Source organism: Panthera leo, chromosome F2 (genome assembly GCF_018350215.1).
Source record: "Panthera leo isolate Ple1 chromosome F2, P.leo_Ple1_pat1.1, whole genome shotgun sequence".
Taxonomy (NCBI): Eukaryota; Metazoa; Chordata; class Mammalia; order Carnivora; family Felidae; genus Panthera; species Panthera leo.
In genome coordinates this window covers 31253432-31281065 of record NC_056695.1, presented here as the reverse complement: position 1 = coordinate 31281065, position 27634 = coordinate 31253432, and the positions used below count along the sequence as shown (strand labels likewise).

General features: G+C 36.3%; 1 pseudogene; it reads left to right on the top strand.

The window, feature by feature from the left end:
- LOC122210588 overlaps positions 1-24655 on the top strand; it is a 39114-nt pseudogene extending 14459 nt beyond the window's left edge.
- Positions 24656-27634: the final 2979 nt, after the last annotated feature.

Sequence of the window (27634 nt, the reverse complement as noted above, 5' to 3'; positions counted from 1 at the left end):
TAAAAAGCTATAAAATAATAATTGTGCTGTTTTAATCCACTACATTTCTGATAATTTGTTAAGGAAGTGTTATAAAGCTAGTAGAATGGATATACACATACCTCTCCGTTTACTTGTACCTATACCGAAATCAATATATATGTAGCAGATGAATATTTTTAAGAAGTATAGTAAGACATTTGAAATTATATGCACTCACTTACTGTTAGTGGCTATTTGTGATAGGTAAGGTCTCTGAGGTTGGTAATAGTGATACAGGGAAACAGTTTTGTTAGCAATGTTCCAACTTTCAATTCTTCTAAATTCTAATGTGTCCTTTTTGAAAAATGTTTCTTGGATAATGAATGCAACAGATTAATTTTTTAAAAAAGAACCAGAAAGCTGTAGCGGCAGAAGGAAGTCAACGTAAGTGAGAAAATTCATTTGTAAAACTGTTACATACATACATCCTTTCCACCTATTTCCACTCTTCTGGGTATTCAACAGTGATTTTGGCCCCCAAGGTGAATATGGGTCCAAACATACTAAATTAGCTCTTTGGGTAGATGATACCAGCACTCACATCTTAGTAGTACCTAAATTATAGGTTATTATTATTAAAGTAGGCAGTTAGTTAGGTTCTAACAGAAGGCCTGGAGGCCAGCAAAGAGGAACTCATGGTTAACTATGAGGAAGTTAGAAACCTGTCCTGGCAGCAGTCCAAAACAAAGCAACAAGAAACCAAATCAAACCAGACAGGCCCAAGATGGCTGATAAAGTAGGCCAAAGTTCACATTATTCCTTCATTATACCACATTAACATACTAAAACCCCTCCCCCTCCTGGTACCATGACAGGAAATCCTTGACCAAATAAGGAAGAAAAAGCATGTAACCCTGCTTCCAAGAAATACATGCCTCAAGTAATGAATATCCCACCCCTTTGTTAACAAGTGTCAATAAAAGATAGAAACCCAAACCCCAGTGGGAACAGCTCTCCCTTGAGCTTATCTGCTCTCATATCTTGAAAGTATACTCTCTCTTTTCAATAAAATTTCTGCTATGCTTTACTCTGGCTTGTCTTGGAATTATTTCTCTCAGTGCAGTCAAGAATCTGGCACCAGCTGATGGTTGAAATCTCAAGACCTGAGAACTCCCCTAGTCTCTGGTAACATTATGACAGTTAAATCAGTTAATAGGATGCCTGAGAGATAGTATCTACTGCTGAAGTATTAATTATTAATATTATTATTAGGTAGTACATACAATCTTGCATGGGAGGTCCTTATTTCTATGTCTTCTGATATCTCATTTAGATTAAAACTCAAATTCATTTGTGTTTTTGATCATATGAAACTTTTCTTAGTTTTAGCAACTCTGTCCCACCCACTGCTTTTATCACTAATTCTAAATTAAATATTCTCCACTAACTGCAGTGCCTATCTATAATTATATAAAGCTGAATTCTATTTCTTTTTCATTCTGCTGCCATTTGGCTTTCTTTCTGAAAGACATTAAGATCCACCAGGAATTGAACCCATTTATCGAATTTAACTGTCATCCTTTTAGGAGGCTGTAGGAGGCTCTCTGGAGTCTTGCCTCTTAGTCCTTGAATAATTGGCATCTGCATATTCTGACTAAGCAGGTCTTTTCAGTGCTGAGCAGAGAATAATTTGCTTCCCTCCTTCTCCCTGTTCTAACTCTAAAAAGTACAATAAGCCCACAGGTAAGTATTTTCCACCCTCCATTTAATTTGAAATTCCAAACATAGAGTCTTTATACCTGTGTTTTATTTGAATATTAGAAGACTTTTCTTGCAAGCTAGAAATCAAAACAAAGGTTTTCATAAAAATGGGTGTGCTTAAAGCACTCTGGCCTAAAAGGAGTCCCTGCTGGAAAATTAATTATCTTTGTAACATATGAATTCAAATGACTATAAGCATACCTATCCCAGTGTTCCCTGATTTAAATTTAATAGTCTTATTTAAAATGACATAATATCTCTGACAAATCTAAGAAGCAACAGTTTTCTATCCATATCATTCTTCTTTTATACAGATGTTATAAACATACTTTATCCAAGAAGAAATAATTTAAGACTAAGATATATACATATGTTATTTCTTCTTGGATATATGTATATATACCTATACATATAAAAGATATTTTTCTGTTTTCCTATATCGTGTGTGTGTGTGTGTGTGTGTGTGTGTGTGTATCTTATTCTTAAACTATCTCTTCTTGGGTGATATATATCTTATTAACACATGCACATATATCACTCAAATTATATCTTAGATATATATGAAATTTACAAATGGTATATTAATATAGTCATTTGCACTAGAAGTAATAATGAGGCAACTTTGTCTAACTAGAGAAAATAAGAAAAGAGCAAATAATTCTCATTACAAGGAAGAAAAAAGGGGATGAAAGGTGGTAGGTAAGCTTCAATAAAAGTGATTATTAATAAAGTGGACATTGAACTGTTATTACTATTATGGCCATGGCTACAACTATGAGTAACAACAATAATACTTGCTGGCATTTAATGAGCATGTATTATGCACCAGGAACTTTTCTAAACACATAGAGCTATTTAACTCACATATTCCAAATTTCCAAGCAAAGAGAGTTATAAATACATTCCAGAAGCATGAACATCATGGATAAAGAGCTAAAAGTTCAAGGTACTCAAAGGACAAGTCAAAAACATGGAGCATGGCTAAAAAATGGTAAGAAAAAAGTTAGATTGGAATAATGTTGTATACAACTTGAATGTCATAGTTAGTCATTTGAATAGGATGACTTTGTAGTAAAGATTCATCAAAAAATAATGTAAATAAACAAGAGTTTGCAAAGCTCATCTATCTTTTAGAAGCATAACAGTTTCAGCAAGGTGAAGGTTAAATTTAGTAGTATGGGCAAGATACTGGGGAAATCACAATAAAATAAGAATGAAGAGTAAGGTAGAATTAGAGAGTTATTCAATGGCACTGATTTTGATCTTGAAAATACTAAGATTGAAATGCCAATGGTACACCTTGGGGAGAAGGCCAAAAATAGATTTATAATCAGAAAGACATAAGCAATGCTTGAAGCCAATAAGCATATAAAGTAAAAAATGAGACAAAAAAAAAATAGAAGAAGATAAATGCCAGAGACAGAGTCATTCTAGCAAAAGAAACTGGAACAAGTAACAAGAGAAGTAGATGGGAAGAATATTATCACAGAAAACAAAGCCAGGAGAGATTTTCCAATAAAAGAATCCACAGTGTCAAAGGGGCAGATGTTAGCTGGTGTAATTACTGTTGGATTTTGAAAATATCAAGACACTGATGAGCCTACAAAGAGCAAATCAAATGGAGCACTGGGAATGAAAATTAGATCATAAAGGATTAAGGAACTGAATGATTAATTTTTAAAAACTCCTTTAATACATTTGAAAAGAAAACATCCAAATAGAGGGAAACAGATGGAGGCAATTGTTTTTATGAGGATGGGGGTGTTAAATTGGAGAAATTTTAATGAAGGCAGTCAAAGTACTTTCTAATGAGTTGCAAATTACTTAGGACCCAAAAGTACTTGATACTCATAAACACTTCTCTGAATTATATTAAATTATCAATAAAATCTTAGGAGATAACATATTTTTAATTTGTGGATTGCCTGTATAAAACTTTTCATATTTTATATTCTTCTCAGGGAAACCTATAATATCTTCAAAGCTACAAAGACATGGAGACAAAAAAATATGACTAAATAAGATTTTTTAAACGTTGTTAAATGAAAACAAATTTTTTTTAACATGTAAATATGGTAGGATCCAAACAGCAAATGCCCATGAAATGTACTCATTGTGTTTGGACATTTAATGAAACAATAATAAATGTAAAAAAATCACTGAATTATTTGCTGTCCTTGGCAATATAATGCTAAAAGTATACCCCAATGAGTGAAATTGAGGAATACAGCATTTCAAAAATATGAGCAATCTAGATTCTTACGAATATTTCAGAAAAAATTAGGTCATTACACATCTGAATATTAAAATACTTTCCTATCATGACTAAGGCTTATGTTCCAATTTTTTTTCCTATTCTCTTTTGTTTTCTTAAAAAGATACTTTCTAGGTAGCTTTAGGAGAGAAAATAGCATTTAAAAGGGCAGTGATTTAAACTCATCAAAATAAAATATCACATTTCCCAACTATTTATTTTATACTTAAAATTCACAAATGAAAATATTGAGGCTTAGCAAGGATAAGAACTGTACTAATTTATAGATGGTTCTTTTTGTAGAAATAGCTTTTAATTTAATGACCCTCTAGGCAATGTGCTCCAAAAATTTATAGAACATAAAAAAGTATCTTTTTCTTTCATGGTATTTCAATTAGAGATCTTTTAAAGTACCAATTGAAGGGGTCACTTTTTTCATCCAGTCAAGACTTCTCCACTCATATAGCATCCTACAGAGCCCAACACCCAAAATGAATGCACAAATTCCTTGTTCTCAAGGGAGAGAGCAGACCTTAATTTAGACTTCACCACATTAGCCCACATGACTAAAATTTTCCTTTGGGTTTTATTGATGCAGCTTGTCTTTTCTCTATCAAGCTAATTTAGCAATTGCAATTTATATTTAATATACTATGGATAAACTAAAGATGACAAAGATAAGAAAATAAAAAGTGAACACGCAATTAAGTGTTCCCTGCTATATTTTTCTATCTGCATCAGCTTCCCTAGTGGAGGGAACAAATCTGTGACAAATGTACCAGGAAAGAAGGCACTGACAATCAGATAAAAATTTGTTAACACATCCATTGTGCCCCTCATCATGTGTAAGCATAGCTTTTTGTGATCCCTGCAAAACCTATATAAAATTAGGAGTACTCATATGGAAAAGACGTGTGGGATACAGTAGGGAAGGAACATCAGACAAAATGACAACTTACGATTTCTAATTTCATCCCATTTAAAATGAATCTATGTAACATTTTCTGAAAACTGTATTCTTCCATGTTTCTTCCACTCTTTTCAGGCTCATTGCCTTAACAATAGTTTTGTGACTTACATGGTGACAAAACAGCAAAAGTTTCCTGGGAAAATGTGCACGTACTCTAGTGATTTCCAGGTAGCTACAGCCAAAGTGCTTATAGTCCTCCATTCATAATCCCTCAGTAATTTTCTTGACTCAAGATAGGTATTTTAGGCTCTGAGTTTTGGAGGGAAGTGATGAAGTTGTGCCCTAGCAGACAGTCTTTCAAATTTTCTATCATACAGGCTGAGAGTGCTCACATTCACACGCACACGCACACACATGCACACACATTCATACACACAGTCCACACGCATATACAAATGCAAAAACTCACATATACATAAACACACACACACACACACACACACACACACACATCTCCAGAGACTTTGATCTCTCTCAGAACAAAAACTGAAATTTCCACAATGGTCTGTAAGTTTTTAGGCAATCTGCCCCATCCTTCACTTCTAACTTTACATCCTTCACTTTCTCTTACCTCTCTTCTTTTCCTAGAGCTTTTAGTCCGTTCTAGCTATTCTGGAATTCTTGTATATTTGCCATTCTTAAGACTCTGGACAGTCTTCCTCATTAGGGCTTTTGGATTGTCCATTTCTTCAACTGAGGCCACTCAAAAGATACACAAATAGCTAACATGCCTGCTTCAGGTGTTTGGTCAAATGTCATCTTTGGGAAGATTTTTTTTTTAAACCACTTGTCATGTTTAACATACAATATAATACCCTTATTTATGTTTTTTTTATTGTTTATTTTCCTCCACTATCATGAAAGCTCCAAAAAGGTAGGGATTTACATTTCGTTTGCTTTGTTCTCTGACAGAGCCCAGGTGAAAAGAATGCACAGATTAGTGAATGCATACAAAATAATAGAGGAAAAGAAGAAAAGGGAATAGGAAGAAAGAGGAAAAGAATAAAGAAGAGGGAATAACTGAAAGGGACAGGTAAAGGTGAGAGGATAGAGCTAGAAATAAAGGTAGGAGCAGATTAAAACAGTCTGCTCTCTTCATCGAGATCTTCAGTTTCCTTATCACAACTGCCAACATAAAGTGCCCATCCGATGGATGGCTCTATGCCAGGTACTAGCAATCAAAGTCTCTCTCTCACCCCTTCTTCTAGAGACTCTAATGCAGGATGTCAGAATGCAGACATCATAAAATTTAGGCTTTGTGTTAGTTCAGGCAGTGGTTGCTTCTATTGTCACCTTTGTTCTTCTGTCAAAAAAGAAAAATTCATGCTGACATGACTATTTTAGAATTCCTTTGAATCTCAGAAAGATCTTGTTTTTCCATAAGTTTTCCTTAATATAGGCTGCTTAGAACAGGGATGGACCCCTTCCAGGATTAAGTTGATGCTTCTAATGTTCTAGTTCTCTAGGTACCAGCAACACCTTCTTGTTACCATAGAGATAGGCACAGAGCTAATGTCTAAAAGGAAACAAATTAGATTTTGTCTCTGTAGCTCACCTATTTGGGGTAATGCTCACAGGAAGCTATTAGCATATCATCACTTTTAAAGTACAAAAAATCTGAAAAGAATTCAATCATTTGTATGACAAGCATCTTATTAAATACAGATTCACCTTATTATTTATCTAAATAATCAGTCTTCCAGAGTACTTACATATAATACAGTTTTTATAAAAAAAGTAATTTTGTGTATAAACTACTTATCATGACTGGTATGACAGAATGTCCCTTGATTTTTTTAAAGAGCATAAAATACTAACACAATTAATAAAACTCATCTTTATTTTGAATGTGAACATAGCACAAAAACAGGCAAATACTTGTTGATTTTTACTAATTTATTGCTTGCTATTCATGGCATATTTAATTTTAATGTGAACCTAATTATTTGAGATCATTAGAATTTAAATTTTAATAAGAAACGAATCAAGATGTCTTAACAAAGAAACAACAAATGTTATGCTAAGAAGGCAGCAAAACTTCTTTTTTCAAATAAATTTAAGTTTTAAATAAATTTAATCATTTATTTTACATGTTTTCTAAGCAAAATGAAAAATAACTGCCTTGATTTTTAACCTTTGATAAGACAGATCTCATTCTATAATTTCATTGATCATTTGAATATGAAATATTATCTAAAACTTCAGTGCTCAGCTTCTTTATGATACTGAGATCAAAGACTCAAAGTTAAACATAAAATCATAGTCTGATCAAATACTCAAGGTTAAAAATAAATCACAGTCTAAGGAAAATTTCTAGCATCTTATTCCTAATTGGAGCCTCCCAGATAATATGGATCTTTTTAATATAAATCTGTGACTACAGGCCAATGATAGCTTTCTAACTCATTATTATTTTTATGATTATGTCACATTTCTGGGTGTGTATGAAATGAGAAAAGGCAAGAATAACTAATGTACTTTGAAGAAAAGAAAGTTTATAACAAAGGTGGTGGATGGGTAGAAACACAAACAAATACGCATGTCAACTATAAAAATCTCTAGTTGCCTCTGCTCTCCCCCGCCAAAAAAAAAAAAAGGAAAGAAAGAAAGAAAAGAAAAGAAAAAAGAGAAAAAGGCCAGGCCAGGCCAGGCAAGGTAAGGCAAGACAAGGCAAGATAGATCCAGCAAAGGGTTTTTCTTTTCAAGCATTTATCTTTTCCTCAAACTGTGATATGAGGTCAGGGTCAGACATATCTAGATAATATTTTAATGTTTTAAATAAAGGGAAGATAAGAGGGAGAAATAAAAGAGAACATATTTTTTAACTTCTTTTCTTTAAAATATTATTATACATACATCAAGGAAAGAAAGATTTCCTGGAAAGTTTTGCTGCCTTCTTAGCATAACATTTTCTGTTGTTAAGACATCTTGATTCATTTCTTATTAAATGCTATGCATCTTACAATTGAAATGTATGTTAGTATAGTTTTTCAGGAATTCCTGAGGAGCAGGATACATTATGAATATAGTGAATTAAAGTATTTTTCATGCAAGAAGCTCTCATAATGGTATTACTACAGATAACAATTCTTACTTTTTATTGAATCAAAGAATATTCTCAGATCAAGTTCCTGGGTGATCCAGTCCAATAAAAAGCATAATGTTTTCTCAAGATAAATGAGTATACATCAATGGAGTACCATGATAGTGGCATTATTTTTATTATCTTTATAATTAATACCTTCTGAAATATATAGCAATTTAATCACATTTATAGTATTTGCTCTAATCCAATAAACAGAATAGAAGAGATATTTTCCAATGGTGTGTTATTCTCTTAGCTTGATGATTTACCACCTATATAAGCAGAATGAGCAAGCAAAAAATCCTCAAGTAAGAGGGCTAAAATTTAATTAGACAAGTTTCAAAAGGCAATAGGGTGATTCTAGCCTGTCTATCCATACGCATACTTTGATGATATAAAAATGAAGTCCTTTTCATCTCCTTTAGAAAGATATATGGATCTAGGTTTTGTTTGTTTGTTTGTTTAGTCAATCAGTTCTCTTGATGTTTTTGATAAATTGGCCAGTTATACTTTCCAATCTCAAGAGGCAAATTAGGCAAAACTTGTATTTCATATGATTTTAAATCTGGTGATTTCTATTGGAAAACATGCAATAGCCTGTGCATAACCTGTAAGCTATTTTCAATATGTTTTTAGTGGATTTGGGGGCTGATGAGAAATGATAAAGTAAGCTGTTGCAACACCACTGGCAATCTATGTGTTTAAATTCATCATTTTAAGGTTATCCATGGTTTTAGGATTTTTCCCCAGGTAATTGTGACTTAGTGTAGCCAGTGTACAGGATGAAGAGCACCTGGCTCCGGAGCATCCCAAACAGACCAGGTTCGGCCACTAACCACTGACAAAATCCAAAGGAGATGGGTGGTGGTAAAAAAAAAAAAAAAAAAAAAAAAAAAAAAAAAAAAAAAAAAAAAAAAAAAAAAAAAATGGATTTTATTTCAGTGAGTTCAACACCTGGAAGACAATGGATTAGTGTCTCAAACATTGCCTCTAAAATGTTGAAAATACTTCCAGGTTTACATAAGAAAAATGCGGGGCAAAGGTGGGTAGGTAGGTCCAGGTAGGCAGTGAAGGTTAAATGGATCATTTTCTTGGGCAGGATTTTGCTGGCTCAAGGCAGTCCTTATTGTTTGAAGGGATTGTTTTGGTTTCTATAATAGGATGCTTTCCCTCAGTCTTCTGCCTTAGCCAAGAGATAAGCTGGAAAGAAGAATCCAACTAGAAAGTTTGAGGTCAAAATGGAGATAGCTGATGTCCTCTTTTGTTAGCTTTAATATAAATAATCACACAAAAATTGTACATTAATCCTTTGATTAATATGGATGTAACCAATGAAAGATTGGGTTAGCTCTTACTCTCATCCACCCCCAAGACTTTATGGAAAAAACTTGTTTTAGCTAAGGTCAGGTTAGAATGCATTTTCATATCAGAGATCATAACCCTCAACTCAATTTAGAATTCCTCTAGAATCCCTGTAGAATGCTCTGTAGAACCATCTCTGCAATTCATTTAGCTTATTTGGTAATTCTTACAGGCACAATGTATTTTGTACAAAATACTAGGATAACTATTTCATAATGTTCCAATATTAAATCTTTATAGAAACCACAAATATAAAATATTATCCTTATTTTATAGTATAGGCAACTGAGTATCTGGTATGTGAAGTTACTTCAATAAAGACACAGAATTTCTGTTTTTTTAATTTTTTTTACATTTATTTATTTTTGAGAGACAGAGCATAAGTGGGGGAGGGACAGAGAGAGAAGGAGACACAGAATCCAAAGCAGGCTCCAAGCTCTGAGCTGTCAGCACAGAGCCCAACGCGGGGCTTGAACTCACAAACCGTGAGATCATGACCTGAACCGAACGCAGTCAGACGCTTAATCGACTGAGCCACCCAGGCACCCCAAGACACAGAATTTCTAAGTGATATATTTGACCTTCCACTCTGAATCTTTAGACCAATGTTCTCCGATGGTGATCCCTAGACCAGAATCATCTGCATCATCTAGAAACTTGACAGAATCCTCAGCAACATGTGAAAACAATGAATGCAAATCTGTGAGCATCACTTCAGAACTAACCTATCAGAATCAAAAACATGGAGGGTAAGATGAAGTAATCTGTATTTTAAAAAACTTTCTAGTTGGGGCAAATGCACACTAAAATTTTAGAACTGTTTTAGATTATAAAACCTATACTTTTTAAGTGATTCTAAATTACTCCCTCCAGGCAAGGTTTTAAAGTTGCACAGAACTACTTAACATACATTAATAATAGGTTATCGGAATAAAAAGGATAAAGTGAAAATGTAATTATTAGTACATAATATGACTGTCTCCACAGAAAATCCGAATGAATTTGTTAAGAAATTAATAAAATTTGCAAGTTTAGCAAAGTGGCTGTAAAAAGATCAGTATACATATGTTGTCTGTCTATACACAATCAAGAAATAGAAACATAAAAATAAGTTTATTTAAGTTTAAATAAAATTCTCACCGGCTAGACCACCAGACCTGACTCACAAACCTTTGTCCCATGTTTTTCCTTAGGCTCTTCTTTCTAGCTTATCTCTTAACTCAGGGAAATGGAAAGCAAAACCACACTTGAAGTGATAGCAACTGCCCTGACAAGACATCTCGCTGGCCCACAGCACCCAGACCAGTGTGAGCATAACACTCCTTTTCTTGCTTGCTTCTGTGCAGATGGACCATGGATTGACCTCCAGAATGATCAACAATTACCTTTACCTCATTATAACATTAAAATCTCCATTCAAAGAGGATCACAAGACTCATTTTTTTTAAATTTTTTTTTAACATTTATTCATTTTTGAGAGTGAGAGAGACAGAGCATGAGCGGGGGAGGAGCAGAGGGAGAGGGGGAGACAACAGAATCCAAAGCAGGCTCCAGGCTCTGAGCTGTCAGCGCAGAGTCCGATGCAGGGCTTGAACTCACGGACTGTAAGATCATGACCTGAGCTGAAGTCAGACGCTTAACCGACTGAGCCACCCAGGCGCCCCACAAAACTCATTTACATAACATACAATGATGTATTTATAGGCATGTTTCCTTAAGGTACATGTGCAACCTTATGCCCCTCTCTATATACAGTGACAAGGATCCTTTTTTTTAAATATTCATCCTAACCCTAAATAAAAGCAACGTATCCATCCTTGCTTGGGGAGTCAAGGCTTTGGAAGTTATTCCCCGTGATTTCCATATTTGCTGCAAATAAAGTTTACTTTGTGTAACACCTCCACTGGGTGCATCTGTGACTCTCCAAGAAGCAAACTCAAGTTGGTTTGGTTACAGAACTGCAAGGTAATTGAGAAACAGCCAACAAAAATTTGTGTGAAACCTATGCATTAAAGCTTAGGAAACTACAGTGAAAGATATTAAAAAGCACCAAAATATTTAATTTAATATATAAAGTCAACGCATAGAAAAATTTACTGCCATAAGGATGTCATCCTCTCAAAATAGTTCTAGAACTTTAATGGTATTCTAATAAAACTTCAAATAGAGTTTTTATGGCCTTTCCTAGTTAATTCTAAATTGAATATAGGAGCCCAAAGATCAAAGATTATCCAAGACTCTGAAGAAAAAGAGGAGGGGATTACTCTAAAATATTATCAAGATTTATTATAAATCTATAACAAACACAACAGTGTTGCTCTAGTGTAAGAAAAGGCAAATTGAAGGCAATAAAATACAAGTTCTGAAATAGACATGAATATAGAGGAAATGTTGATATTTGACAAAGATAGGAAAACACTGTCAAGAATAAAATAGACTGAACAATTAGGCTAGAGGAGAAATGTTTATGCTTATAAAAAAAGAAAGAAAGGAGGAAGGAAGAATGAGAAGGAGGAAGAGAGAAGGAGAGAGAAGAAAGGAAATATGTCCAAACCTCTTAGAATAAAGAATAGGTAAATACATTTACAATCTTGAAGTAGGAAAGGATTTAACAGCCTCTCCACCAACATGTCAACGTAATATAATCAACATATACATATACGTATATAAGTATATGAATTCAAATCCATCTAAATTGAGAAATTCTGTTTATCAAAAGACATCTCAAGTAAGTTGAAGAGAAGCTATAAACTAGGCAGAAGTTAACTGTAATGTATGCTCTATGATTAGTATTCAAACATTTTAGGAACCAACAAAGCATACACATGTATCTATAAGGATGGAAAGTGCTTATAAACAATCAGTATGTACATACTTGATCATATCAGCTGCACATAGTTAACAAAATAGTAGCATCAAGAATATATAAATAACTCCTACCAAGTAAATAAAAAAATGAAACCATCTATAGAAAAATGGCAAATGACGATTTGACAATTCATAGAAAATAAGTACATATGGCTTTAAATATCACGTGCGCACACACACACACGCACACACACACACACACAAAGTGAAGCCCAAATAAGTCACGAATTAAAAAATAAAAATTTTGATCAAAATGAGACTTTCTGCCCATGTATCTGTGAGACAGCGAAACTGGAAGTGACTCCATAAAAGACTGCTCTTTTGCTGCCTCTATTCTTGCTAGGGCCTACACCTCTGCCTTACACATGCCCTAATGTATATCCTCCTGTAAAGATCAAGGAATTAATGATTTCTTGGGGCGCCTGGGTGGCTCAGTCGGTTAAGCGGCCGACTTCGGCTCAGGTCACGATCTCGCAGTCCGTGAGTCCGAGCCCCGCGTCGGGCTCTGGGCTGATGGCTCAGAGCCTGGAGCCTGCTTCAGATTCTGTGTCTCCCTCTCTCTCTGCCCCTCCCCCGTTCATGCTCTGTCTCTCTCTGTCTCAAAAATAAATAAAACATTAAAAAAATTTAAAAAAAAAAGGAATTAATGATTTCTTTGGAGTCTTCTAGCACAATAGATAACATCTAAATTGTGAACAGACGAGGTCAGCATGATGGTTTTCTGAGACCACTGACTACAGACATGTTGACATCAATGACCCCTGGCTCCAGGGCATAAGTGACACATGGAGGATGAAGACACCTGAGCACTCGTCCTTATTTTGACCCTTTCCTGGATGCCTGAGAGGACACATATACCAGACTACTGTCCTCAATAAAAAGTACAGACCCCAAGCAAAGACAAGACTCTTTCTCCTTCCCTTTCTGAATCTCCCAGACGTCTGCTATACTCTGCTCTTTTTCTTGGCTCATGTTTGATTTCTTTTTTTTAATATGAAATTTATTGTCAAATTGGTTTCCATACAACACCCAGTGCTCCTCCCAACAAGTGCCCTCCTCAATGCCCATCACCCACTTTCTCCTCCATCCCACCCCCCATCAACCCTCAGTTTATTCTCAGTTTTTGAGAGTCTCTTATGTTTTGGCTCCCTCCCTCTCTAACCTCTTTTTTTTTCCTTCCCCCCCCCCCATGGTCTTCTGTTAAGTTTCTCAGGATCCACATAAGAGTGAAAATATAGGACATCTGTCTTTCTCTGTATGACTTATTTCACTTAGCATAACACTCTCCAGCTCCATCCACATTGCTACAAAAGGCCATATTTCATTCTTTCTCATTGCCAAGTAGTATTCCATTGTGTATATAAACCACAATTTCTTTATCCATTTATCATTTGATTTCTATCCTGTGCAAAGCCAGGAACACACTTGGCTGGTCCTGTGGGACCCACTCTGCGTCCCACAGATCCAGCCAGCTTGCATCCCCTGGAAGAATTAAGGTCTATGTTGTGATCAAAATATAGAAAGAATAGGAAGAACATTAGTCCATTTCTTTATGATGGGCATCTATATTATTAGAACTGCTTTGTACAAAAATTGGCATTACTGAAGAAATTCATAATTATTAGGAGTCATTCTACTTGTGGTTATACATGCAAGAGAAAATGTTGTATATTCAAAGCAAGAAATCTGTACAAAAATTTGTATAGCATTGTTAACAGTAATGAAAAACAGGAGACAATCTAAATATCATAGACTAGATAACTAAGAAATTAATTGCGATACATCCATATAACAGAACATTAGAGAACAGTGATGACTAAATAGAGTTGAATAAAATAACTTAGATGCAGTTAAATATCAGCATTCAAGTGATTTCAGCAATTCTCAGATTATCATTTCTATACATTTCTATATATTTCAAAAATAGGCAAAAATAACTATACATGCACACATGCACACAATATGCATATGTAGCAATCAAGTCATTAGAGGAAGGATCAGTGGTGTGCAGGCAAAATTGAATGAAGCATCTCCAGGGGAAACACAGAGAGTCCTAATTTATAGCAACTGTAAATTTCTGTGATGTAAATACCCCCACAGTGGTGATGGCAAGCTACCAATGTGAAGACAGAACCAAATAATACTGGGAGATGCACTCTCTGGCAGTCTAGTGTTTGCACTGGTCCCCCAGCAATGAGAAAGGAAAGCTACTTCCTTACAGCCAATTTATGTACTGAATCAGTAACTCCAAAATTATCTGGGACTGAATATTTATGTAATACAAGGAATCTCTTCTCTCCCCTCCTTTTGCTTCACCTCCATGCATTTACAAGCATCAACCGCTCTGACTGCACTCTTTTCTTGACTTTTTGGCCACTTCATTTAATGGTGTCTGCACATAAATGTCACATCAAGATATCTTGCTCTATGTTTAGTATAGGCTCTGGCCTTGTTAGCTACATTCGATATAATATTATAATGAGAGCCTCTGAAAGAATAAAAATTAGAACAAGTGAGGTGCATATTCAAATATATCTTTATGTATCGAATTGCTAATCATAAAGCAGACGCATGGGCCCTACCACACACCTGTAGAAATCAGCACAGCGTCTTTCCCAAAGTAGATACCCACTTAAATTTTACTGAACAAATATAAGAACATTTGTATCGCTAAAGGACTTCATTTTTCTGCTAAAATTAAATAGTTTTATTGAAGTATAATTAATACACAAAGAACTTCACATATGCAAACACCAGAGAAACCATCACCACAATCAAGGGACTAGACATATCCAACACTTTCCAGAGTTTCCTCATGTCCTTTGTTGTGCTGTTGGGTATGTGTGTTTGTGAGTGTGTGTGTGTGTGTGTGTGTGTGTGTGTGTGTGTGTGTTAAGAGGATGAGATCTTCTATGGAGATTTGCTCAGTCCTAACATTTTGAGATTTTATTGGATTCTCACTCATTCTTCAAAAATCTGATTGAGAACTTTACATTACAAATTAGAAGATCTACAGTAGTTTAAAGTATTCAAACACTATGGCATCTCTTACATTTGTTGTGTTTATTTAAGTATCAGAAGATTTTATTATTTGCATGTGTACTTTCTGGGAGGTGTGCATTGAGGAATACGATTTCTTAGGGTTCAACAGAGAAAATTCTAACTTTGGTACAGTTTTGTTTTTCCATTTACATTTAATTTCTTTCTATTTAACATGCCATCTCCATGCTATATTTTATCACCTACCATTTGTTTTTGTAAATTAAATGCCAAGCTGTGTGATTTTTGTCAGCTAGACAGCATTCTTAAATTTTATGAACATAGACAGAAGAATTGGGAGGAATTATATCACCCAGATGCCTTAACCAGGTAACCTAGTTTTTAATATGCTGCTTGAATGCCAGGTAGTGATTCTATTCTGCACAGATTTCCTGTTCTGTTTATTTAACCTGTTTTATTTTTTTTCTCCCTATCATAGGTTTAATTACTTTATGCAAATGTATACTTGAAACACTTTAAAATTAACATTTACATACAAAAAAATTAAAAGTGAAATTCAAAACTGTATTTAAGCAGATGTGATCACATAAATATAAACATGAATGCATATTTTATACTTAAGTGGAAATATACGTTTTAAAAAACCCACACATTTATATATAATCTGGTTCCCCATTTGCTTTGACAAAATGACACTGTAATTTTCAACAACTCCTGCATATAATTCCCAATTAATTATAACAAAATAAATTGGCTTCCCATGAAAATAAATTTGCAACCATATAAAATGTTGTCATGGAAGAAGTTGGTTCACAGAAAAAAATTTTATTCTAACAGTAGCTTCTACTTCAGATAGTAAGAAGATGCAATTCTGAAACGCTGTTTAGAATTATCTCCTTTAAAGCTGATATAATGATTAGGATATATGAGCAGAATATAGTTTAAATGCGGTGAATTTTCTCATTCATTCATCCAACTATGTATTTACCATATGAAAAATATTCAAAATTCTGTAAGTATCTAAACTCTTCTGCAGTACAAAGTTAATGGGATATTGTAAAGACTAAAGATACAACCAGAGAAATTTCTTAGTATGTAAAATTATATAACCTGAAGGACTTTCTGATTTTGTTACTTAGTAGCTCTCTAATTTCAGCATATTATGCACACTCCCTAAACTTTTACTCATCTGTACAAAGAGCAAAGTAAGTAATTTTAACATCACACAGTTGTAGTAGACAAAAGACAAATGATACCAAATCATGGGTAAACCTTAATGTATGGACTGATGGCTTTAAAATGCTAGAAGCAATATACATAATAGCTCTAAATAAATGGGAGCCAGTATTAGTGGATGAAACTACCCCACATTGTTCAGTAAACAGGTATTAGGAAACTGTAATATGCTAGTTAATGGAACAACACAACACTTATTCCTTGAAAGAGTTAACAATTTAAGGAAAAAAAAAAACAGGTCAAAACACAACTACAATATAAGTCATATATGGATTACTATATTTAAATTTTCCAAGGGGATCTGATTCATCTCTGGAGGGACAAAACTGCTCCCTGGGAAAGCTACTGATGTCCAAACACTGAGCACTAATAAAATGAAAATATTCTCTTTCCAGAAAAAGAGAACAACAGATATAAAGGCCCGGAGTAAAGAAAGTTAACTTATTTGGACAACAGCAAATAATTTAAATGTCTGGGAGGTATAGTGTTAGGCAGCATTGCTAACTGGTGACAATAGAGATTTGGGAGAAAACAGGTGAACGTTTGCTTATGTGTTACCCTACGGACTTCTGATTTTATCCTGAGTTGAATGTGGAGCCATTAAAGATTTTTAATTAGCATAGGAAGTCTTATATTTGTGCTTTGTAAAGTTGGCTCTGGTTAGAGATTAACAGCAAATGAAAACATTTCGGTGACCATAACAGCCACCTAAAGGAGAAATGATGAGCCAGCCAATGGTCTGCACAAAAGTAGATGCAGTGTCTATAAAGAAGTGGACAATAGATAAATTAGAAAGAAAATGATGTGATGAAGTAGTAGGTTTTTCTCACTTGGGCAAGGGAGAAATGATTTCTGAGACAAAAAGAAGTGACAAGGTATAAAGATTTAATTGCAATGGGAAAAGAGTAACAGAAAAAATTTTGATATACTGAATTTAAAAAGATTTATCCAATTACAGAAAATGTGACCACTTTTTAGCTGTGTAGAGTGCCCTTCCTCCTGTGAAATAACATTGTGAAGCAATTACATTACTTAGTCATGATTAGACTTTTGAAATTGCAACAAAGACTTCGTATCTCTCCATAATTTGCTGTTACCAGGTTAACAAAACAGTCTGTCTTCAGGAAAGTGACAACTAAATAGAAAAAGTTTTCAGAAACCAGATTTTAGAATTTCATTTCACTAAAAACAAAGATTAAATTATTTTGGAATAATTGAATTAGGCTACTAAATGAGTAAGAATATTTTTAATGAAATTCAAATAATTTAAGAACTTTTGTTAGGACTATGGAATGCCTTCCTCATTAAAATCAGTGTGATAATTTTTATTAAAATTTTATGGCCTAATTTTCCACTTACTCTCTAATTAATCTAACATTATGCAGGACACTTATCCTATTTTGCACTTAATAACTGAACCAAACGGAAACATATGCTATTGATTTTTTTACTGAGCATAGACATATTTTCAAGTTCAGAAGTTTCGGAAAAGAAAACATCAAAACTGCCAACCATGTAGCAGAATGAATGTTAATTTTTGTAAAACAGTACTTGAGAAGTAAATGAAAGACTTAGATTGCCCCAGCATGCATAGTGCTCCCTCACTGATCCTTCTATGTCTTGAGTATATTTACTGAATTGAGAATCATGTGGTTATTCATCATTTGGAATGCAAGAAGTGCATTTCTGGCAATACTGCATTAATGTATTTATGTGAAAGTACAAAATGTCACATTATTTTGGGTTATAATATTTTTATTTGAGCCTTTATTTTATGATTAGACATTTTCAAAGCTCTTTAGATTTCTCCTTAAGTATTGAAAATTAATTTAACAGAAGTCATCAAAATGTCAGGTGAATGGTTCAGATTTATTCTGATAAAAAGTACTAGAACTATTACCTCTAAATGAATGAGTAATGGAAAATATATACAGTGATCTTTTTTGTTATGTTACTCTACCATTATTCTCTACTCCTGTTTGCCTACTCTTTGTTTCACTTTAGGATTTGTGTGACAATCCTTCAAAGCATTATTGGCTATGCAATTCAGAACTGAAACCTGAAACCGAAACATCAAAAGAAAGCTCCCAGGTTGAAATTTTCTTGTCTGTATTTCTAACTAATGGTTCTGAAATGTATCATGATTATTCAAACAGAAGTGATGGTTATGGATTTATTACCTTTTCTTGTTTGCCTCCATTTGGGGATGTCTAAGAACCTTGTTTTGAAATATCAGCTGGAACAAGCTAGATTCAACATTAGGGTGCATACTTACTGCTTCAGTTATTATGAGAATGTCTGACTGAAGATACATAGAAAAGCTTTCTTTTGGTAGTGAGTTATTGAAATGCCACATGATGAAACAGGCAGGAAAGATAAACCTATTGCAGCATATAATAATGTTCCATCTGCCAACACTGACAGCCTTTGTTATCTGGCCTTTTCCTCGTACAAGGGTTTCTCAATAACTTTGATAACATTATTGCTATTCTCACCTAGATACATTTTTCATAGGCAATTATTAACAGCTTTATTTGTAACAAGAGTACCATGAGTATCACAGCCTTCTTGCATACATTTGCTGGTGCATTTACATATGTGTGGCTTAATGACTTTGCAAGCTATACTGCATTTTATTCTTGAAAGATGTGATTAGAATTTATGCCTTTAATTTCCTAGAGCTCTTACTTCCACCTAAATAGGTAAGCATCTTATCACTTTAAGTTGTTCATTATAAATTCATACGTGTTAAATTAGTTTTCAAATTGAATTCAGGAATCATCCAATTGATAAGCAGAGTAAATTAATGCACAATGAAGCAGGTTGCCAACTACAGTAATAGTTGTTTACTGAGACTTTTCTGCACAGATCTTTGCACATATAAACAGAGTTAGTTTACCCATTTATCACTTTAACTGCCAAGACTATATACAGTAAGTGCTATATGTCATTGCTACACTGTGCACACTGGAAGAATTTGCTTGGCTACACAATTGTGATAGTTTCTCTGTTTTCTCCCTAAAGCAAATGTAACACTCTCTCAAATGCCAGATGGAAAACTAATTATCTCTAAAACAAATACAGCTGTAGCTAAAGTAGTACTACCTTTACAACCAGTATTTCTTAGTCTGGCCTGGAGGAGCATACCTAGAGACAAAAGCCAAACACAATATTTCCACGTCTAGTTTGTCATCTGCGACTGCAAATAAGAAATTTATTGTAAGAAGGACAAGAGGCATTTATTCCTAGTTCGTTTGGAGGGAGGGCTGAGGTTCAAATGTAACACATGTGGCCAAGAATTGCAGTTTGCAATTTTAGTCTGTATTTGACTTAGAGTGTAGAGATTAAAGTTTCCTATCCTATCTCAGGAGAATGTAAAAGGTGGGATTTACTAAAGACTAAGTGACTTTTGGCTGAATATTGTATCTTAAATTGACTAGAGATAATTTAAATAAATTCATAAAAAGTATGTTTTTGTTTAACATACTTTTATTAGCACTTTCTATGCACCAACCATTATTCTAAGTACTAGGGACTCTAGTAAACAAAAGAAAAAAAACAAATCCCTACTTTCCTAGAATTTGCACTCTAGTCAAAGAAAGTGGACAATGTAAAAACAAGTAAGATATTAACTACAGTAGATGGCAATGACTGCTAGAGGAAAAATTATGTAGGTAAGGGGATACTGAATATTAAGGAGTAGAGGCTGCAATTTTAAAGAGGAATGCACAGAATATCTCATTGAGAAAGTAGAATATATATAAAGACCCGAAGGAGGTAAGAAAGTGAGCTAAGGGATTTATAGAAAGAGGGAATAGCAAATTAAATGTCCTTAGGGTGAAAGAATTCTTGGCATGTTTCAGAAACAGCAGAGAGGCTAATGGTTATGAAAAAAGTATGGAGACAATATGAATAACAGGATATGAATCTCGAGAGTCAACAAGGAAACAAATAATGTTGGGCATTATCACTGTGAGATTCTTTGAATGAGTTAGAAAACCATTAGAGGATTTTGCCAACAGGTTTAACATCATTTGACTTACATTTTAAAAGAATCGGGCTCTGTTTTGAGATTAAACTGATGAGGGCTGAAGCGGGGATATAATTAAGTAGTGTGTTTTTATCATCCAGATGATAGAGGATGATGAAGGCTTATACGAGGGTGGTGGTCATGGTAGTGGTGAGCAGTGGCTGAATTCTGGATTAATTTGAATGCATTTTTCCATAGCATTTGCAAATAAATGTATCACTGAGAAAAATAAACAGAGAAGGATGCAGAGAGATAGAGAAGAATTGCTGGAGCAGCATTCTTGAGTAGATGAGACCAGACAGAATCTAGTGCACAAAAACTTGGCCTTACATAGGAGCCGAAGCCACTTATATAGCAATGAGTTAGGGGGAGAATATATGTCACAAATGCTGCTTGGTGATGTTAGCCTGTTTCTTCTTTTCTCAGAGAAATAGAAAACGTAATCAACAAAGAGGTTGACTACTGAAGGGAGGAAGGAGGTGTTAGGAATTTGAGAAGTGATGAGATAAGGGAAGGTGGAAGAAAGGTTGCAGTGGATATATATTAAATGGTTTCTGGGCAACATTAAAAGTTCACCCTCAAAGTTAGTGGGAATGAATTTAAAAATCATGTAGCTAATTATCCTTCTCCAGCCACATTTAGCCATGCACTTGTGGCATACAATAGGTTAATAGCTGGATTTAACCTGGGTTGTGTTTTAGTCAAAAAAATTAGCACCAGAGCTTACAAACCTAAGGATTGGACCTAGATCACGCTGGTTGTAGTTTCCAATGCCTCTTGGAAATCAGAACCTGCCCTCTGTTAAAACTACATTTTCCAGTCATTTCTCAGTTTTCAACATAGCTTAATCAAGACATAATTAAGTCAAACTTGGCATTCAACTTCAGGGGCACCTAGGTGGCTCAGTTGGCTAAGCATCCAACTTCGTCTCAGGTTATGATCTCACAGTACATGGGTTTGAGTCCTCCATCGGGCTCTGTACAGACAGCTCAGAGACCAGAGCCTATTTCAGATTCTGTGTCTCCCTCTCTGCCCCTTCCCCACTTGTGCTCTGTTTCTCTCTCTCAAAAATAAATAAACATTAAAAAAAAAAAAAACCTTGGCATTCAACTTCAAACTTCCTAAACAAACAAACAAACAAAGGCCAACTGAGTTTTGTTAAGAAAGAAGGAAGTGATTTCAATTACTTATCCTCTCTTTCCTAGCTCCAATCTTGGGCAAGGTACTCTCAGAACATGGGTATTCTATGTTTAGGAAACATACCAGTTAGGACAAATACAATGTTAGCAGTTCCTCTAGAACATGATTCAGAATGGGTTATACAGTCTGTTTAAAAGCCTGACAGTACAAAATAACCCCAAGTAAGAAGGTAATGACCAGATTCTGCAGAATTTGTAGTTAATTTTAAATGTCTGTATCACCTTATGGCTACTGGAAACCACTAAATACTTAAAGGAGCTAACATGATCAGATTTACAATATCAAAAATTAGCCTTCATGCTACATGACAAAAAGATTAAAGGAAAGCATGTCTTTCCTGGAAAGCATGTCCAGGAAGGTGGGTAAGAAGCTACTGGATCTATATGGAAAAATAGTGATGTCATTTAATAGAAAGTTATGTTGGAGAAAACATAAAGAAGTCAATGAGAGGTAAACCTGTCAGAGATTAAAAATGGAGAGTGGTCGTACAAGGGGTATCAAGGGTGATTCTTTACTCTTTGCTTTGAATGATTGGATGGATGCTGGTGGCATTCACAGGATTGGAGAACACAAGTAAAAATTTATGTTTGGGAAGAAATACGAACTTTTCCTGGGAACTTATTCATTATAAGGTGATTTTCAGTCAACCTATTCAAAATGTTACCTGAGAAGCTAGTTTAAAGGTCTGTATATCAGAGAAGAAATCAGGATGAAAATATAAACATGAAAATCATCTTAATAAGGCAATATATGACATCATATACATTGGGCAACATACTTAAGGAGAAGCTACGGACTGACAAGAAAAAAAAAAAGCTCTAACACTTATTCAACAATTTACACAAAAATTAGAGGAAAATAATACTGAAACGAGATTGAGAGTGAACAAAGGGTTGGGCTGAAAACAAGAGGGCCATGTCAGGGACACAAAGGCAAAATAATGGTAAATACAGTAAGCGAATGACAATGTGGAATAGTTTATACAGACCAAGTAAACTTGAGAAAAAAATGTCAAGAATAGAGAACTTTTTGTTACCAGTGATGATTAATTAGAGAAATGGAAGGGAAAATATGATTAGAGTGGCTTGAAGACTCAGAGGAAGACGAGTAAATAAAATCTATCTATTTTGAAATTGGTTTACTTGGCCATTCACAACCCTACTCGAAGACCTTGATGGGCTGCAAAGGGGTTTTCTTCCCTCCCACAATTATACTGTAGTTATTAAACAAGTCAGATGGCCCCCTAGAGGGCGCAAGAAAAAAGAAAGAAAGAAAGAAATCCTCACAGAGGAAACAGATGGCCAAAATTTTCCCAGGCTCTCCGGCTTGTGAATAACCAGGAAATGGTTAGCCAGCGCTCATATTTCAAGGCTTGATAAGAGCAGTATTAGTGGTTTTCCCCCCTAAAGTCAATTGGTCTATGGTTGAATTGTGCACTCAGAAAGAATGAGAACATCTGAAAGCTTTTTTGTTGAATGCTTTATACAAACTTTTCAAAGTCATATTTCACTAAACTTGGAAGCTCCTGGGCACCTCCAAGTACTCAAAAAATTTTCCATATAAGTTAACAATTAATTGTTTCTTTGCTTTATGCCATGTAGGTTTACAAAAGGTTTCATAGGAACTCTCTACTTTCAAAGCTCAGGGGAAATCTGTATATTGATTGAATACCTAATATGTGCCAGGCAAATACTGGAAATGGTGATTCCTGAGATTTTCTAGAGGTAACTAGGAATATCAAGTCAAATGTAAGGATTATTTTCATTTATTTTTTTCTATAAAACTATATAGTGACTTAAAAATAAGAGTCTGAATAGGAGTGCCTGGGTGGCTCAGTCAGTTAAGCATCCAACTTTGACTCAGGTTCTGATCTCATGGTTCATGAGTTCAAACCCCACATTGGGGTCTCTGCTGTCAGCACGAAGTCTGCTTCAGATCCTCTGTCTCCCTCTTTCTCTGTCCCTCCCCTGCTTGTGTGTCCTCACACACACTCTCCTTCTCTCTCTCAAAAATAGACATTTAAAAAAATAAAAATAAGAGTCTGAATAGAAATGGTTTCATATTGATGCTTGCAGTCTGTTGATTCTATGAATACAAGAGAACTACTGAAGATACTAAGCATATAACTATGAAGGAAAACTGTTTAAAATTATGACATTGTATTCATATATACATATATTCATGTCATTTGTATCATTAGTAAGAGTTCTATTGGACAGTATCGATATACACTAACTTAAATTTCCGTATCTTTTTATTTTTAACAATAGGCTATATTAATTTATATACCACAGTTTCCCAGATTGTAGTTTAGCCATAGATGTTACAAATGTTAAATTTTAAAGGTCTTTGCCATATGGTCTCTTTGTGCCTAGAAATACTGCATGGTTGGGGATGGTGAGAAGAGGAGCTAAACTAAAGGCTTTGATAGCTTTACTTTTGGCTGTAATTTTCCCATTTCAAAATTATATATCATCCATTAAATCATTTTTACTGATAAATTTGGCAGTAACAAGTCATCCTCCTGTGGTAAAGCCCTTCCCTAAGGAATGTGGTGGAGGCCTCTGCAAGACAAAGGAAGGTAATGTGGCCCAATCAACACCTAACACATACACATAGCTCTGACAAGATTCTGTAACTTGGACTGTGTCCAATCAGACTATATGTCACCAGGTATGGGAGACAAAGAAGTAGAAATTGCATAAAAGACTATACCCTGCTGTCCTCAGGGCTCAGTTTTTTGGGTATGAACCCATTGAGCCCGTGCTGGCACGACGAATAAAGTTGTTTCCTGGACAGAAAAGCCTTGGTGTTCTGTCTTTGTGCGAGATTCCTGTTAATTTTGTGGGGGGCTTGTCCAGGATTCAGGGAAAGTGCATTTCCACCTTTGTCATCGGGGTGCGAACCTTGGAGGACCTGGAGAAGTGACTTTGCCTGGTGCCAGCAGACCGCTTGATCCGTAGGAGACTAGCCCCTCCTGGCAGGCTGGGAGCAAGGACCTCGGATGCACAAAGGAACCTGGTGAGGCCCGGGAACCAGCTCTGGGAGTACCACCCATCAGACTGGTAAGAACCCGGGTTTGTTTTGGTAGACCTGCCCCTAAGAGGCAGAAGGGGAGCCTGATCACCTCCCAGAGTTGCCTGAGTAGTTTCATCAGGAATGAAACCACAATTCCAGGGTTCTGGGCATTGGGCAGTGGGTTAGAGTCGCTGTGTGACTGTGTGTGAATGAGACAGCAGAAAGCTTCCAACCTGACCAATGGGCTGAAGTGAATGTTCAGTCCTGATTCACTGTTCTGTGGTGACCTCGTACAGCTTAGGGCAGCGTCAGACTTCCTCGGGGGTCTGATCCTGGTCAGGGCTTGATACTGAACCCACCAATGCTAAGAGGTGCCCGACATATCTCTGAGAGGAGAATGGCTGGAAGCAGAAGCCGGGCACTGCTATAGGCTGGTTCAAGACCTGTGCACAGTAAACCAGGCCACTGTCACCCTGCACCCAGTGGTCTCAAACTCATACACTCTCTTTGGTCTTATCTCTGCCAAAGCTGCCTTTTTTCCATGCTTAGTCCTCAAGGATGCCTTTTTCTGCATCCACCTAGCCTCCCAGAGTCAACTGATCTTCGCCTTCCAGTGGGAGAATCCTGAAAATGGTGACAAGGGCCATTTTGACTTGGACCTGTTTGCCTCAGGGGTTTACAAACTCCCCAACTATTTTCAACACTGCAGTAGCCTCAGACCTAAGAGACTTCCCAGCAGATCAACATGGCTGTGCCCTTCAGTACATAGATGATTTACTGCTGGCTGGAATGTCTTGGGAAGATTGCATGGAAAGAACCCAGCAGCTCCTTACCCTCCTATGGGAAAGTGGCTATAAGGTCTCAAGGAAAAAGGCCCAAATTGGAAAAAGAAAGTCAAGTACCTTAGCTTTCTCCTCTCCCAGGGGCTGTGCCAACTTGGCTGGGAGAGAAAACAGGACGTTTGTTGGATTCCGGTCCCACTGACCCAACATCAGGTTCAGGAGTTTCTCGGAGCTGCAGGTTTCTGTAGAATCTGGATACCTAACTTCTCAGTCTCGGCAAAACCCCTTTATGAGGCCACAAAGTAGGGAGAGTGGGAACCTGTATTACGGGAGCAAGTACAACAAAGGGCCTTTGAAGGGCCCTCACCAACGTGCCTGGTCTGGGGCTCCCAGACATGTCCAAGCCCTTCTTGTACATTCATAAATGTACTGGCATCAAGATGGGAGTCCTCACCCAGATGTGGGGGTCATGGCATACCCTGGTAGCATATCTCTTCAAGTAGCTTGACTCTGTGGCCCAAGGCTGACCACCCTGCCTTTGGGCACTTGTAGCCATGGCCCTCTTAGTATCTGAGAGTTAACTACAACAAGTTAACTATGGGACAAGAACTGACAGTCCAAGTGCCACATTCAGTATTGACATTAATGGAGTACAGGGGACAAGGCACAGGTCTTGAACCAGCCTATAGCGGTGCCCGGCTTCTGCTTCCAGCCATTCTCCTCTCAGAGATATTTCAGGCACCTCTTAGCATTGGTGGGTTCAGTATCAAGCCCTGACCGGGATCACATATCAGGGGATGCTATGTGAAAACCTGCATATTCATCTAGAAGTAGTGTGGACCCTAAACCCTGCAACCCTACTGCCTGTCGGTCCAGGTCAACCAGATCATGACTGCAGTGAAGTCATGGATGAGGTGTTCTCCAGTGGAACAGATTTGAGGGACCAGCCCCTCAAGGACCCTGATGCTGAGTATTTCACCAACAGTAGCAGTTTTGTGAAAGAGGGAGAATGCTTGCAGGGTACTCTGTGGTGACCCTTACTTCTGTCATTGAGGCCAAACCCCTGCCAAAGGGGACTTCGGCACAGAAGGCAGAGCTCATTGTGCTAACCCTGCCCTCCAACTGGTGCCAAGATTACATGTTAATATATACACAGACTCTGGGGCACCTGGGTGGCTCAGTCGGTTAAGCGTCCAACTTCAGTTCAGGTCATGATCTCACAGTTTGTGGGTTCAAGCCCAGCATCGGTTCTGTGCTGACAGCTCAGAGCCTGGAGCCTGCTTCAGGTTCTGTGTCTCCCTCTCTCATTTTGTGCACCCCTACTGAAGTAAAGGTAGCTGAAGTGGGTCCCTGAATTCATCACAGCAGAGCGAGGCTGGCATCTTGAAACTGGGAGTGCATTCCTGATCCATCAATGTTATGTAAGCTGACCATATGAAAGAAGAAATCTGCAACTCCAGAGGCTCTAGGAGACTGTAGCCCTGCTTTAGTCACTCAGGAAACTGACTAATCTATGCACAGCAGAAGCTTGAGGAATAAACAATCTGGTGGAACAAAGAGACTGTCCTTATTTTCTATATCTGTTTCCTTACTGTGATGCACTCTGTCACCACGTATTCCTTGCTATTATTGTGATTCTTGCTCCACTTTTCACCATAGGATTGGCAGAGGCTGCCCCAGCCAGCTGGAAGCGTGGTGAGAGGTTTCCGTTAGCACTCACTTTCCTTTTGTGGATAGGGTGCTTTGTTCGTATTGGCTGCTTATAATCTGGACCCCTTCTGTAGACCTTGATTCTCCATCATGTGACCCATGTGTTTGCATAACCAGGTCAGGCCAGGGAATCGCTTGGAACTTATTGTACCATACCCACTTCTCATGCCAGGAAAAGATCCTGGGGACCAATAATACCACTTATTCTATCTCCCAATGAGAGAATCAATATACTGTTTAACCCACAATACTTCCCAAGCGAGGAATGGCTAGAAGTTCAGAGCCACCCTCCACGTGAGGGCAAAATGAACCAAAGGATAATATCTCAAAGGAAACGATGTGCTCCACAAATTGGCAATTGGAAAGATGATGAATGGCCTCCTGAGTGTATAATCCA